We start from the raw sequence: 12,615 nt of genomic DNA, 5'->3' as shown, positions 1-12,615 counted from the left end.
AACACAACACAGGTTACGTGATAAGCACAATGATTGTTCAATTTGTTTAACTGGCTGTGATTGACTCATTGAGGGTTGCACTGACAACTTATTTAGTTACAGGTCCGTTCTACCGTTTCAAACCTCAATAATAAACATATTAAATAAATATCTCTTAAAACTGGGAATTATTATAAAGGCAGAATTTCTGCGACAACACTTGTATAGGATCTCATCTGATTGTGTGGTTTTGGCCTGTTGCGCTCGGGACAGGAATTGGAAGTTCCAAGGAGCGTCACACGTTCACATTGTTACAGTAAATCCACTGAATGAAGTATGCACACATGAAGTAACACACATGCATCACAACATGAGCAACTGAATATTTGGGCTGGAAAATGCAACCCCACGGGGGAGCTTGCTGCCGGCAACTCTTATCATGAAGCCACAGACTCGGGGCACAATTGCCTCGGTGTTGCCCGGTGCGCGATTGCGCTTTCGTTGTTCTTGTTTTGCATCAAGCGTGCTCAATAGGAAGGCGGCAGTAGTTGGTGGGAGCATGTGGGGGTGGTGTTGGGGGGTGGGGGGATTGGGTTGATTTTGGGGGGCAGTCTAATTCTTTTCAGCTTGTGGCTGGTTTCAGTTTTCTTCGTGCAGTGGATGAAGACAGAGGGAGAAAATGAGGAAAAAAATGAGAAGGAAGGATTAGTGTGTGTGCGTGTGTGTGCGTGTACACGCATTTATGTGAATAAGCCGCGGGGCATACATTTAAATGTCTCTGGAAATCTGCACATTAAATATGTTGAATGTTTCTAAGTAGTTCCACTGCACCACAAATGTCTTAAACATGTTGTTATGATTATTTGTCATTTTTAGACACATAGTTTCACATTAGAATCAAATGCTCAAGTCTACCATCGATTGCATTCTTTCTATTGGCGGGGTATTTTAAAAATAGAATATAAGCGTTTAGCCCCCAGTGGACTCCTTACCATTGACACTAATATATACAAATGACCATAAGGATGTTTTTATTTTCATTTTTTATTCACTTTGGTAAGAAGGTTATGTGTGCATCATTAAATTTTACTTTTTGGGGCTTTTTGCAAAACATTTTTTTCCCCAGTAGGTATAACTCAACAAGAGAAGAACATGAGAGAAGAATGCAGTGTTTTATCGCTTTTATGTCTTAACATTAACAGTTTTGGTTTTTTTACAATTGTATGCCAGCTAAGAATGTTAACGAACAAAGCGATTCATCAGCGTCTTATAACGGACTGTATTCCACCTTAGAGGTTCCATTGTATGTTAACCTTTTTTATGAGGGGTGCATGCTCTATGAAAAGCATTAAATGCTCACATCAAAATCACAATGTCCCCCCAAAAATTGCTCATAATAGATGAAGTTTGATCTGAATTTGATCCAGATTGAGCATATAGAACCATTTTACAATATGATATAGAAAATCCTGTTTAGCATGTTAAGTCTCTTCCAATTAGGTTGGATTTGATTGTGCTTTTTAGGATTCTTGCTACATTATGTAATAATTTGGATCCAGAAACAAGTATGGATATAGATCATTTTATTTATTTATTTGTTTCTTTTTTTTTACTAATTAAAGTACTAGATGGTAGTCATTTGCTTATGGATTTTGTACAAGGCAGATATTTAAGTGGCAAATGTTTGACTGTTGGCATAGTGTTCTTTTTATCAAATGCTGTGTTATTTTTACGTCACATGTAACAAACTGCACACCTTCCAAAAAGTTGTTTCTTGGCAAATGTCAGACTCTTTTAGTGACTTCCTAGATGAGTCGCCGTTGAACTCTTTGAATAATTTTGGTAGGCCAACCACTCCTGGTCCACATTATCACTGTTGCCAGTTTTCTTCATTTGTGAATAATGGCTCTGACTGTCGTTTGCTGGAGTCCCAAAGCCTTGGAAATTGATTTGTATCCATTTCCAGATTGATATTGATTTCAATGACTTTGTTTTTCATTTGTTCTTCAATTTCTTTGGCCCGTGGCATGATGTGTTTCCTTTTGAGATCTTGTAACTTACTTCACTTTGTTTGACAAGACATATGAAAGACATGATTTTTCTTGATATACCAAATCTAGCTGTAATCTGTTCAGGGTGTGGTCAGTAAAATTGAACTCAGCTGTCCAAAAACTGTGGTTTCACACAGTTAACTCATGATTTACCAAGGGGCCAAATACTTTTTCCACATAGGGCCAGATGAGTTGGCTTAGTGAGAGAAATTGGCTTGATGATCTGAAACTTTATGACAAATATCCCCAAAAATAAACTCAACAATCAGGAGGGGGGGGGGGGGGGGGGGTGAAATACTTTCCACAACACTGTACATGTTGGCTGTTTGAGCCCGTTACACATCACATTCCCAATTTCATCTGAATGAAATCCCCAGGTCATTTCCTGTAGCTGCACAGTGCTGCCTCTCTTACACACTTGCTCATATGCACGCACACGCACGCACACACATACAAACACAGAGCCCCCCTCCCTTGGATCCCTCCCCTTTCCACATCCCTGACTGCTAACACAGTAGTGTGCTGTGGCGGTGAACACTACTACATGTCCAACTTGTGTGTGCTGCCTCACTTTCTCTCTCTCACACACACTCTCACTCCCTCCCTCCCTCCCTCTCTATCTCACTGTCACATTCCTGTTATCTAAAGCCGGCTTTAACTCCAAACGGGAAGGAAGAGAACAGTCAAAAAAAAAGGAGACAGCTTCTTCCCACTCCACGCTGGATGAGAAGTAAACTTGTACTAAGAGAGGGAGTCACCATAAATGATCGTACCTTCTTAAAGGGGGCCATTCATTTGTTCCCTCCCTCGCTCGCTGCCTCACGTTTTCCTTTTTTGGGCTCTGCTTTCATTCTGCGCGAACCCACGCTGGACTACTCACGTGAGAGCTTGTTTTCAAAACTACAGGAGTTTGACAAGAGTGTCTTGTCAAGAAAGTTAGTGCCTGGACCTTGGTGGTGTTTCTATTCAACAATGTGTGTGTAAGTGTCACCTTGACTTCTGTCTGAACACGCTGGGATTACTGTGTTATGTTGCTCCTCTCGCTCGTCTGGGATGTAGGAACGTCCTCGCTTTTTAAATGGCTCGTCTTGCATCGCCTCGGGGGGATGCGTACATGCCTGCTTTTTAGGGGTGTGAGTACAAGTTAATTGGGCTGTGAATGCTAATTGTGTGTATTGTAGGATTCCATTGAAACATGAGGTAACATGAGCAGAGAAGGGAGACTTGCCAGGTTTGACTCACTGGATTAGGCTCTTGACAAGGAACTGCAGGTTTCTCTTGTGGACAGATGAGGTAAACGTAGGTGAGAGTGTATGAGATCACCGCAAATTGAACACAAACACGCGTCCCTTAAACACACATGTACCTGAAAAAGTCACCATTTTATAGATCCTTCTGCAAAGGTTGGCATGACGGAGTAAGATTAGGATGATTTTCATGAAGCGTGACGAAGCGGTAAATCCTGAGGGGGCTGAAATTATTTCATTTCTCAGGTAATTTCATATTAATACTTAATTTGAATGAGCCCAATGGGAAAACCTTAAAGCAACACTATGTACAGTAAAAGTTTCAGCTAAAATAATATCGTTAGACTGTATTTTGATGATACACTGACTTAAAATAAGAATGTTTCTGTCATTGGTAAAAGCAACTCCAGATCAGCTACCTTAGTTGCCTATAGTATCAGTGGACCAGCCAGGACAGCTCTCATGTTGTGTTAGCACTAACGTCAATGCTCCTGTTGCTTATTCCAAGACATGCTATCAACATTGTCACAGATTCTCTTAGTGTTTAGAATAGGCTTTACACGATCAGGATTTTTGGGGCCGATCAGCGAGTTTAAAAAAACGAAAACTGATCACCGATCCGATCACATGATAGAGGAATGTGTCTATTTAAATGACCTGTTCATTTACTGTATATACTTGTGTACCTAATAGCTCCAAAAATTCTATTTACAATAAATAATGTATCTTTGTTCGTCTATTTCTGCCAGTGAGGTATAGTGACAGACAGAACAAATGAATGGTCTTCTATTAGATGGCAGGAAGTAAATACATGAATTAATGTATCCACTTTTTGTCACATTTTTTTTGTTGGTGTGCCGTGAGATTTTTCAATTGTAAAAGATGTTCCTTGGCTCCATAAAGGTTGGAAATCACTGCTCTAGTCAGATTGTGTATTCTAATCAGTCAGGTCAAACCAACATTACAACATGACACAAATAATGGGTGCTAACTTACTGTAATTAAATTACTTCATTGTAATTAAATAACTTCACCCACACCGAAACTTTAGAGCATGATTCGAGAGAACGGCAGCAAGTTTACGTCCAACCGTTTGTGCTAGCAGTAGCTTACTAGGCTACATAACGTTTTGTTGCCTGCTTGCCAGCCGTATCGTATTCAAAGTATGTGAACATGCCTCAAGCAAGCCTTAAACGAACATCCTCCCCTGTCCTGAGCACCGGTGACCACCAACACACATCCCCATTTTGTTTTTATAATACAGTCGGCGCGATCCACTCTTGTTGTCGTCACCACGGTAACGAGTGTATCCAGTCGCATTTGAGTTGACAAGATAAAGCCCACTGATCGTAAAAAACGGGATGCGGTGATATCGGAATACAAGATTTTATTGTAGTCGTCTGACATAGTGCAATCGCGAAAGAGCAATTTTGTCATGTAGTCCGATCCGCACATTACGTGTTGTCTGTCTCAGACGTGTTGTCTGTTCCACACCGTTTTTTCCCAAAAACTTTATTGACCGTCAGATATTGACAGGTCTACGTCAAAAGACACGTGACAAGGCTAAAAACAAACTAGCTTTTGGATTCAAATATACTGTGCATGATGGCGACGCGGCGTAAATGTCTTATGCGGCGCCGTTCGGATCGGCGAATTCTGACATTAAAGCCGATCAGCATAAAATGCTAATTATCGGCCGATACCGATAAGGCCGATAATAAATCGGTGTGAAGTCTAGTTTAGAATAGCAGAACCAGATACAACAAGGGACTCTTTCTGGTACCGAGTCAGTCTGTTTTTTTAAGTGTGCCTAGCTCATACTTTCTGGGTGACCACTCATACTTGCTTATTGGTTTAGCAGTTTTGTCAATGTAACATTTGAGCAAATACGGCTATAAATAACAAAAATTAACATGTTAGCTTACCCCGTCGCCATGCCTTAGTTCTGGATGCCACAGTATCATACTCCAATCTACACTTTGCTGCAGTGGTTTGTTTCTTGCTGCCCTCAGTCTCCTCTTGGTTTTATTTTGTCTCCTGTCGAACAATCACATGCTGAAAAGTCAAACAGGACACCCGTTCTCCTCCATTGTTGTTTGCTAGCGTGACTTGTTCGGCATCATGCGTTCAGTGCGGCGTGGTCTTCCCAGTTTCCTGCCGTGATGTTTTGGGCTGACAACAGTGAAAGCGCTTGATGCATCTTTCCAGTTGTTTAAATTCTTTGCAATCCCACGTGTTTTTCCGAAGAAACTTTAAGTAAAAACTGAAGAAAGAGGTCATATCCTGTACAGTAAACTAAAAAAAAAAAAAGGTCTGATTGGCTACCAAATAGTGTCTGTTGTTAACACATAACTCTCTATCGGTGACACCTCTACACCTTCCCCTAACCATGAGCCAGGTTTCCCTCCAGTTGACTCTGTGACTGTTCAGCGCACACTATTCCAAGTCCTGGTTCTTCCCTAACCACACGGGATGCTTTGTTAGTAATTTATGAATTAGTCTGCGGTTTAGGTTACGAAAAGAGAAGGCAGGCCAGACAAGAACAGGAAAAAACAGTCAACTTGATGAGCACATTTTGATGAACTGAATGTAAAATTGTATGTGTTTATTATTTTAGATTAGCTCTTGCGACGTCCTTCAGAGATTAAAAAAGATATTGACATAACAGTTGAGAATTGTGCTTATACCGTTTTCCTTCTCTACTGTCCACACACAGACACACACAGATGTGATCCCGGGCTATGATAATAGCATATAAATCTGCGTCTGGCCATTAGATAAGGCTGACTTCTCAGTCGTGAAAACAAAAAACAGTAAGTGACGAAAGCCAGTCCGTTATTTTTATCACTCTGCACAGCTCCATAGACTAACTGTAGGCTATATTCAAGCGGGAGTACTTCTTCACAAGTATATTTGCGTATGCATTTGTTGTTGTTGTTGTTTTTTTTTGTCCACTAAAAAACTGTGTAAACTCAAAAATGGCTTTTATGGAAAGTACAGTGTGAGAACTTTTCAAACGCAATGCATTGAATGTTTATAGGTATTGTTGGCTTGTCTCTTTTATGCGTCATAGTTATCATCACATTTTTACATATTTTATTAGCTTTTGCTTTTTTTTAATACAGTGTTATATTTAGACATAACGTCACCATCCCTCCACCCCCATTTACGTATTGCTTTGGCATGCACTTGACAGCTGGCAAAGTAACTTTTTATACCTGAGTGCGGGGAAAATAGTATCGACTGTAACTGTTAAATACCCATGTATGGCTAGCTGTTACCACCCCTTTCTTGCATTACCCTCACATTTTTATCGCTTATTCCATCATCATCCAGTTGCAGCTTTTCATTCTTTGTCATCAAATAGCTTTATTTACTCTAGCAAGTCGGAGTAGAACCTGGCACTCGACTAAGCATAGCTCCGTCTGCTCAGACCAGCTTTTCTCTACTTTTTTATTGGATTAAAAAAAAAAAAATCTTTCTCATGATTCCATTTTTATGTTTTCCCAAACTCAGCATGCATTCATGAAAGTCTTTCTTAAGACCCTTTCTTTTTCTCTAAAAATACTCCATGTTGAAGTTATAGGGTAAGTGGGGAGGGGGGGGGGGTCGACTGATGGCCAAAACAGATGTATCCACCCCAAAAATCTTTCTGGGGGTGGAGGGGTTTCGTCTCCCGCCACCCTTCCCTGTCAGAATGGCCTTAACTGCTACTCTCCTCTTTAACTTTGTGTCTGCGGACTTCACGACTCATCCTTTTCATCAAAAATTGTCATCGTGGCTGTCAGTTACATTGCGTCTTCACATTGGAAGTACAACATGTGATGTGGGTTGGTTATAACAGTTTGGCACCGTTGCTAAACGACTCACGAATGCGCAAAGGTTTGTACTCCTATTTCTTGTATATATGTATTTGTAAATTATGAATGAGATGAATGGGATCGCCAATTTTCCAAGAGTAATAAATTAAGTTTTCAGGCCTCCTAACACTGTTGTCATCTGATGGTCAAAACAAAATCATTTTATTTCTGTGTAAAGGTCTGTCCGCTGCGGACTTCATGCTTGACAGTAAGCGCTCGCTTTTTGAACCGGTGTGTTTTCCCTCCTATGATTTCCATGTTAATGCCCGACTAAATTGCGGGGGTTCCGGTAACTATACAGAGTCATGCATCTCCCGGTAAGGTCTGAAGAGGTGAAAGTCATGGATCCTGCTGGATTCAGGGGTCAGCGAGGTGAGGGTGAGGAAACACGAAGAGGGTCGTGCTCATAGGATGATGCATGATGCATGAAAAGCACACGTGCACCGTTGTGGTTACGCTGATACATAAAAGTAAAATTAATCATCCACGTAATTGATAGTTAGGGTTTATAATTTAACAGTTTTTATGAACCCAAAAGAGATATACTGGTTGTAAGATGAAGAGAGTTTAGGGTTAGATCAACAAAGCAGTCAGCTTTCATCCTATAACAATTTAAAGGCCACATTGAAGGATTAAAGGCTGTAATTCGAATGAAAACGCAAAGACAATTTGAGGAGTTTTGTATTTATTTATTCATTTGAGTCAACCAGTAAAACGTTTTGGGTCATGTGGCTTTTTATTTTAAAATGAGCACACATGCCTATTGATGGCTGCAGATTTTGCAGTGCATTGAGAACGATAAACTGCAGATGTTTGACGGGGATTCTGCTTGCTCGGAAGGAGACTTTCTGCTGTGTGGAATTGTAACCTAGTATAAGTCAATTTGAAGTTATTTACATAACTCTTTTTAAAACATACAGTTATACCAGACAGTTTGGCTTCATACAACTCCGTGCGAAAATTTGTGGTCTAGAGTAAATAATTTTTTAGGGACAATGTTATGGAAGCTTCTTGAGAGAGTCAGATTTAGGGCCAGTAATATCTTTCCCATAAACTCAATATTTTATCATATTTGAGATCAGAAGGCAGATCAGCAGGGACTAAGCTGCTAAAACCTGCGGCCATCTTTTCTCCCTACTGTCAATGAATCTGGTGCTGTGTAGTATGCTACTGAAAATGTAATGTGTTCTGATGACGTATATAAAGTGCATTCCTTCACATCTTTGAACGATACAATCTGAGGATGGTGGTTTTATACTTTTGTGCCGTGTTGGCCATCAGGCCTGAGATTGAACCCTGGAGCTGCTCACATCAACAAATCAATTGCACCAATAATCTTCCCGTGTGCCTGATAGTTTCAATGTGAGCTCATGTGACATGTTCCTCATTGCTAATGACAGGTAGGCCATGACAACAAACTGTGGTTGGACATTCAGATTAAAAGCAAGGCGAAGCAAGCAAGCAAAGCATGACATGACTTAAGTCAATATTGATCTCTGATTGCTGATTTCAGGGTGAAAGGTTAGCTGTCATCTGTAGCTGATGGATCCAGTCTGTTGTAGCACGCACAGGTCACAAGATTGCTTTGGACGAAGTCGGGTCAACTAATGCTGATTTTCCACTTCACGCTTTCGGCTCATCTCAGCTCTCCCCGCCTCAGTTTGGAATTTAAAATCCAATACCTGCAAAAAACATGCTACATTGCACGCATCAGTCATAACAAGACGCTAATGAACAGCAGTAATAGAGTAGAACGAGGGTCTCCTGTATTTACTTCTTAGTATGTGGCTGATGGTGAGGATTTTATTCCATAGACTGACTACATCAGGAAAATGGAGCGCTGCAGCAGTGGAGACTGTGGAGTATAATTTTTGTCCCTTCCAGACAACAATCATGTCTTAAAATCACGCATATTCCCTTTAAATGTTAAAGATGAGAATTTTCTTGCTATATTTTTTATGAGATGTAAAGGTGGAAAAGGTTTTGAAATGACAGCCAAAACAATAAAAGAAGCACCTTCATCGTAGAAAACCAGAATCCCATTTAAAATCATTTGTAAGGTAATGTTAAATGCAGCCAAATAAGCCCCTCAGGTCGCAAAATATTCAGTCATCCAACAGGCTGCTGTACAGTAGCCTTTAATAGGCTGCTGGTCACTTGAGACGTGCTGGGTTTAAAATCTCCAAGGGAACTCCATCACTGTGATCTTTGGCCAGAAGCTTCTGATCTGGTCCCTTAACACCACGGCTGCCTCACTCTTCCTTTTCCTTCCAGCTGAGGATGAAAAGATGAAGGATGGAGGCAAAAAAAACCCAAAAACAGAAAGGGAGTCACTCTCCCTTGCCTTCTATGGACTTTTTGCTTTTTTCCTCCGTTTCCCCCACACCCCTGCCCCAGCAGGCCATCTGTTTCCTGCTTGCAACCTGATACCCAAGAGGTTTCTGCTACTCATGAGGTGTGCTGTGAGGGTTGCCATGTTGCTGCGACGCTGCGATGGTCATCTATGTTAGTAGATGCTCTGCCATGTGCTCTGATGTCACGTGAACGTGATGGAGTAAACAAGGAATACTTGGTGTGTATCATACATTCAGACTGTTTACCTGAATTGGATTATAGCTCTGAAAGGTAACCCTTGATATGACTTATTTTTCCACTGTGGGGTTCTTCCCATTACATTCTTAAATTTTGTTGTAACACGCAAGTGGCAATTTTCTCTCCACCATTCAGTGGCCAACAGCGTGCCAAGATCTACATTACACTATCAAGACAACTGCAATCTTTAGCCAACAAAAGGGTGATGAAAAGTGGCACAGTAGTATCTGGGACTTTTTGCAATCGTAACACAAAAAAATAGTTAACATAAAGAGAAAAGAATGTAATACACAACAGCCAAGAATGGAAAGACATGCTTAAAAAGACATCCAATCTGTCAAACATGCCTTCTTGGCAAGTGCTGGGTTATTGTTCCAGTGTAATGAGAGGCCTGGTATTGATTTGATACACGACCAATCCCCCTCCGAAAGAATGTTCTACTGCTTTTCTTCTGTTTATTTGATGTGTTGTAAGGCTTACTATTACATCATAACAGGCATTCCAATTAGGTTGTTAATCAGTTGCACCATGAGAACAGTGGTTGTTTAGTCAGTGCGACAATTGCACTTGTGTACTCTCGAGTGATGAGGTTTCTATTTGGATATTGGCTTTTGGCCATTAAAAACATACTAGGATAGCAGCCTAAACGAGCCTGGATGAGCCCTGCATTTCTTTTTTACTTCGGCAAGACAGTGACGGGGGAAAATATACAGTAAGCTGACAAGTCACCTTTAGTTTTCAGACCCCCTTGGTTTTATTTTATTTCTAGCTTAGCCCCATTAGATAAGAATTTTCCATCCTTCTAATGCCCACGGCAGACCTCTTTCTCTGGCAGTGTGTTTGTTTTCAAACAAATTCTATTATAACATTTGCAAACTAAACCAACGCCAGACTGCCAATTTGTTGGGGAGGCCGCTGTGCACCCCTAAACACATGCGCTCAGCCTGGGCCAAAGGATAACGATACCAATGAATATTATTTGTACCATGCTCATGCACTTTAACTTGATGCCGTTTCCGCATGAAATTGATTTATAGCAGAAAAGCAAGGAGAGGTACAGATCTGGACTGAATGAAGGTAACCAAAATGATTTCTTCCCTGGTAAAAGTACAAAGGCGTCAGGGAGGTTTTAAGAATCCTCAAGACTGCAACCATGTGTTCCATTTGTGAGTGTCATATGTCTTTCATTCACCTAATAAAACGTCTTCGCAGAGTGATGATGTGAGATTTGCCTCCATAAAGGTCACCAGTTATTCATCAATGGGGTGGTCTTCTCCCACCTTTACTTCACGCTCACATGTCTTTGGAATCTCCTTGACCCTGTGCGAACCATAAGAAAGAAAGACAGTACTGTATTTATCAGCCTCACTGAATAGGTTGGACTGTTTTTTTTTTTTTTTTGTATTATTTGTCTGTTAGTAGCATTACGCCAAAACTAGCAGATTGACTTTCACTGAACTCTGTTGCGAGTATGCCAAGAAAGAAGCCATTACATTTGGAAGCAGATCTGGAGCCGATAAACAAATAAATCCCCATGGAGGGCAAGTTGGGCTCATGACAGGACTCCACAGCTCAGCAGACAAAGCACACACATGCTAGCTCTCAGCGCTCTGGTCAGTGGCAATAGAGTTTTGATTCTACGTACTCAAACAGTATGGGGAAACTGAGATTGATTTAGCTTAAGTTGTTAATGTAAAACTTAAGTGGCTGTCAGAAGAATTTCATAAGAAAAGTTACATAGCATACTGTTGGTTTGAGTTGGATTGGATTTTCCCATGAGCAAACTCTCTCAAAGTGGTGAGTTTTGCAAGAATATACATCACACTGAATACGCTGTTCATCAACTCTCTTCACCCTCCCTACCGTACGTCTGCTGTCTCTGGCCTTGATCTACGTATCGGCAAGGTGTTCTGTGTCGTCTGTTTAAGTTAAGGTGTCAAGTGTCAGCCCGTGCACTAATATACACTTGTGTGAGTCTGTTTTGTGTCAGATGTGATTTGCTCCCCTGAAGGCATGCTCCCAGATCAAATTGCATTTACAGACTCGAATACACTAGAGACTTCTGCAGCACAAAAGTCATGAGTAGACATCAAAGGGTTTGCTGCCCATTTGTTTATCTTTGGCTTTTTGTGGCTTTTTTTGCAATACTCACATTTGAAGTCCCAAATATTGTCACTTTTGATAAAAGTTGAGACAGAAGCAGGATTGTATTTTTTTTATTTTTATTTGTCACAGTGTTTGACTTTTTACCCCAAAAAATGAATGTGTGTGGCACAAACAACCACATGACTCAACTTTGCCTTTTATTTGGTCAGTTAAATGTACTTTATTGTTGTTACGTTTTCATCTTGACTGTAGTTACACTTGTGTAATAGTAAAGTTAGCTAAATGCTACTTTAAAAAGGTTATATGATAGTGACAGGAAGATAGGTAGGTAGGTACGTACGTATGTAGATTAGACAGTAGACACCATACATTAATTAATTAAAAGGGGTATTTTTAAAAGTGCTTAAAGATCTTCTTGCACACTTGATGATGACTTTGGGTTGTTTGGGTTTCAGTTTTTCAATAGAATGATAAAGCGGCACGGTGGACGACTGGTTAGAGCGTCTGCCTCACAGTTCTGAGGACCGGGGTTCAATCCCCGGCCCCGCCTGTGTGGAGTTTGCATGTTCTCCCCGTGCCTGCCTGGGTTTTCTCCGGGCACTCCGGTTTCCCCCCACTTCCCAAAAACATGCATGGTAGGTTAATTGAAGACTCTAAATTGCCCGTAGGTGTGAATGTGAGTGCGAATGGTTGTTTGTTTATATGTGCCCTGCGATTGGCTGGCAACCAGTTCAGGGTGTACCCCGCCTCCTGCCCGATGATAGCTGGGATAGGCTCCAG

At 40.9% G+C, this 12,615-nt stretch overlaps 1 protein-coding gene and 1 long non-coding RNA gene across 3 annotated transcripts in view; one reads left to right on the top strand and one right to left on the bottom strand.

Annotated features, from left to right (window-relative positions):
• The window catches only part of LOC133468740 (protein eva-1 homolog A), a 258,339-nt gene that overhangs the window by 228,477 nt on the left and 17,247 nt on the right, over positions 1 to 12,615 (top strand). The window contains exon 1 of one of the 2 annotated variants that reach the window (XM_061755031.1): positions 2,677 to 3,010. The exons of the other annotated variant lie outside the window; for it this stretch is intronic. The gene's annotated coding sequence lies outside the window, so the exon portion shown is untranslated. Of the gene's footprint in view, positions 1 to 2,676; positions 3,011 to 12,615 lie in introns of those variants that run through there. 2 annotated transcript variants of the gene reach the window in all.
• LOC133468742 (uncharacterized) lies at positions 7,135 to 12,349 on the bottom strand. The gene is made up of 3 exons (XR_009785562.1): positions 11,593 to 12,349; positions 10,922 to 11,049; positions 7,135 to 8,819 (listed from the first exon to the last, which is right to left on the bottom strand). It is a non-coding gene; the product is annotated as an uncharacterized LOC133468742 (long non-coding RNA).

This window comes from Phyllopteryx taeniolatus, chromosome 18 (genome assembly GCF_024500385.1).
Source record: "Phyllopteryx taeniolatus isolate TA_2022b chromosome 18, UOR_Ptae_1.2, whole genome shotgun sequence".
Taxonomy (NCBI): domain Eukaryota; kingdom Metazoa; phylum Chordata; class Actinopteri; order Syngnathiformes; family Syngnathidae; genus Phyllopteryx; species Phyllopteryx taeniolatus.
The sequence above is the reverse complement of the archived record's forward strand: the minus strand, read 5'-3'. Positions and strand labels throughout refer to the sequence as shown.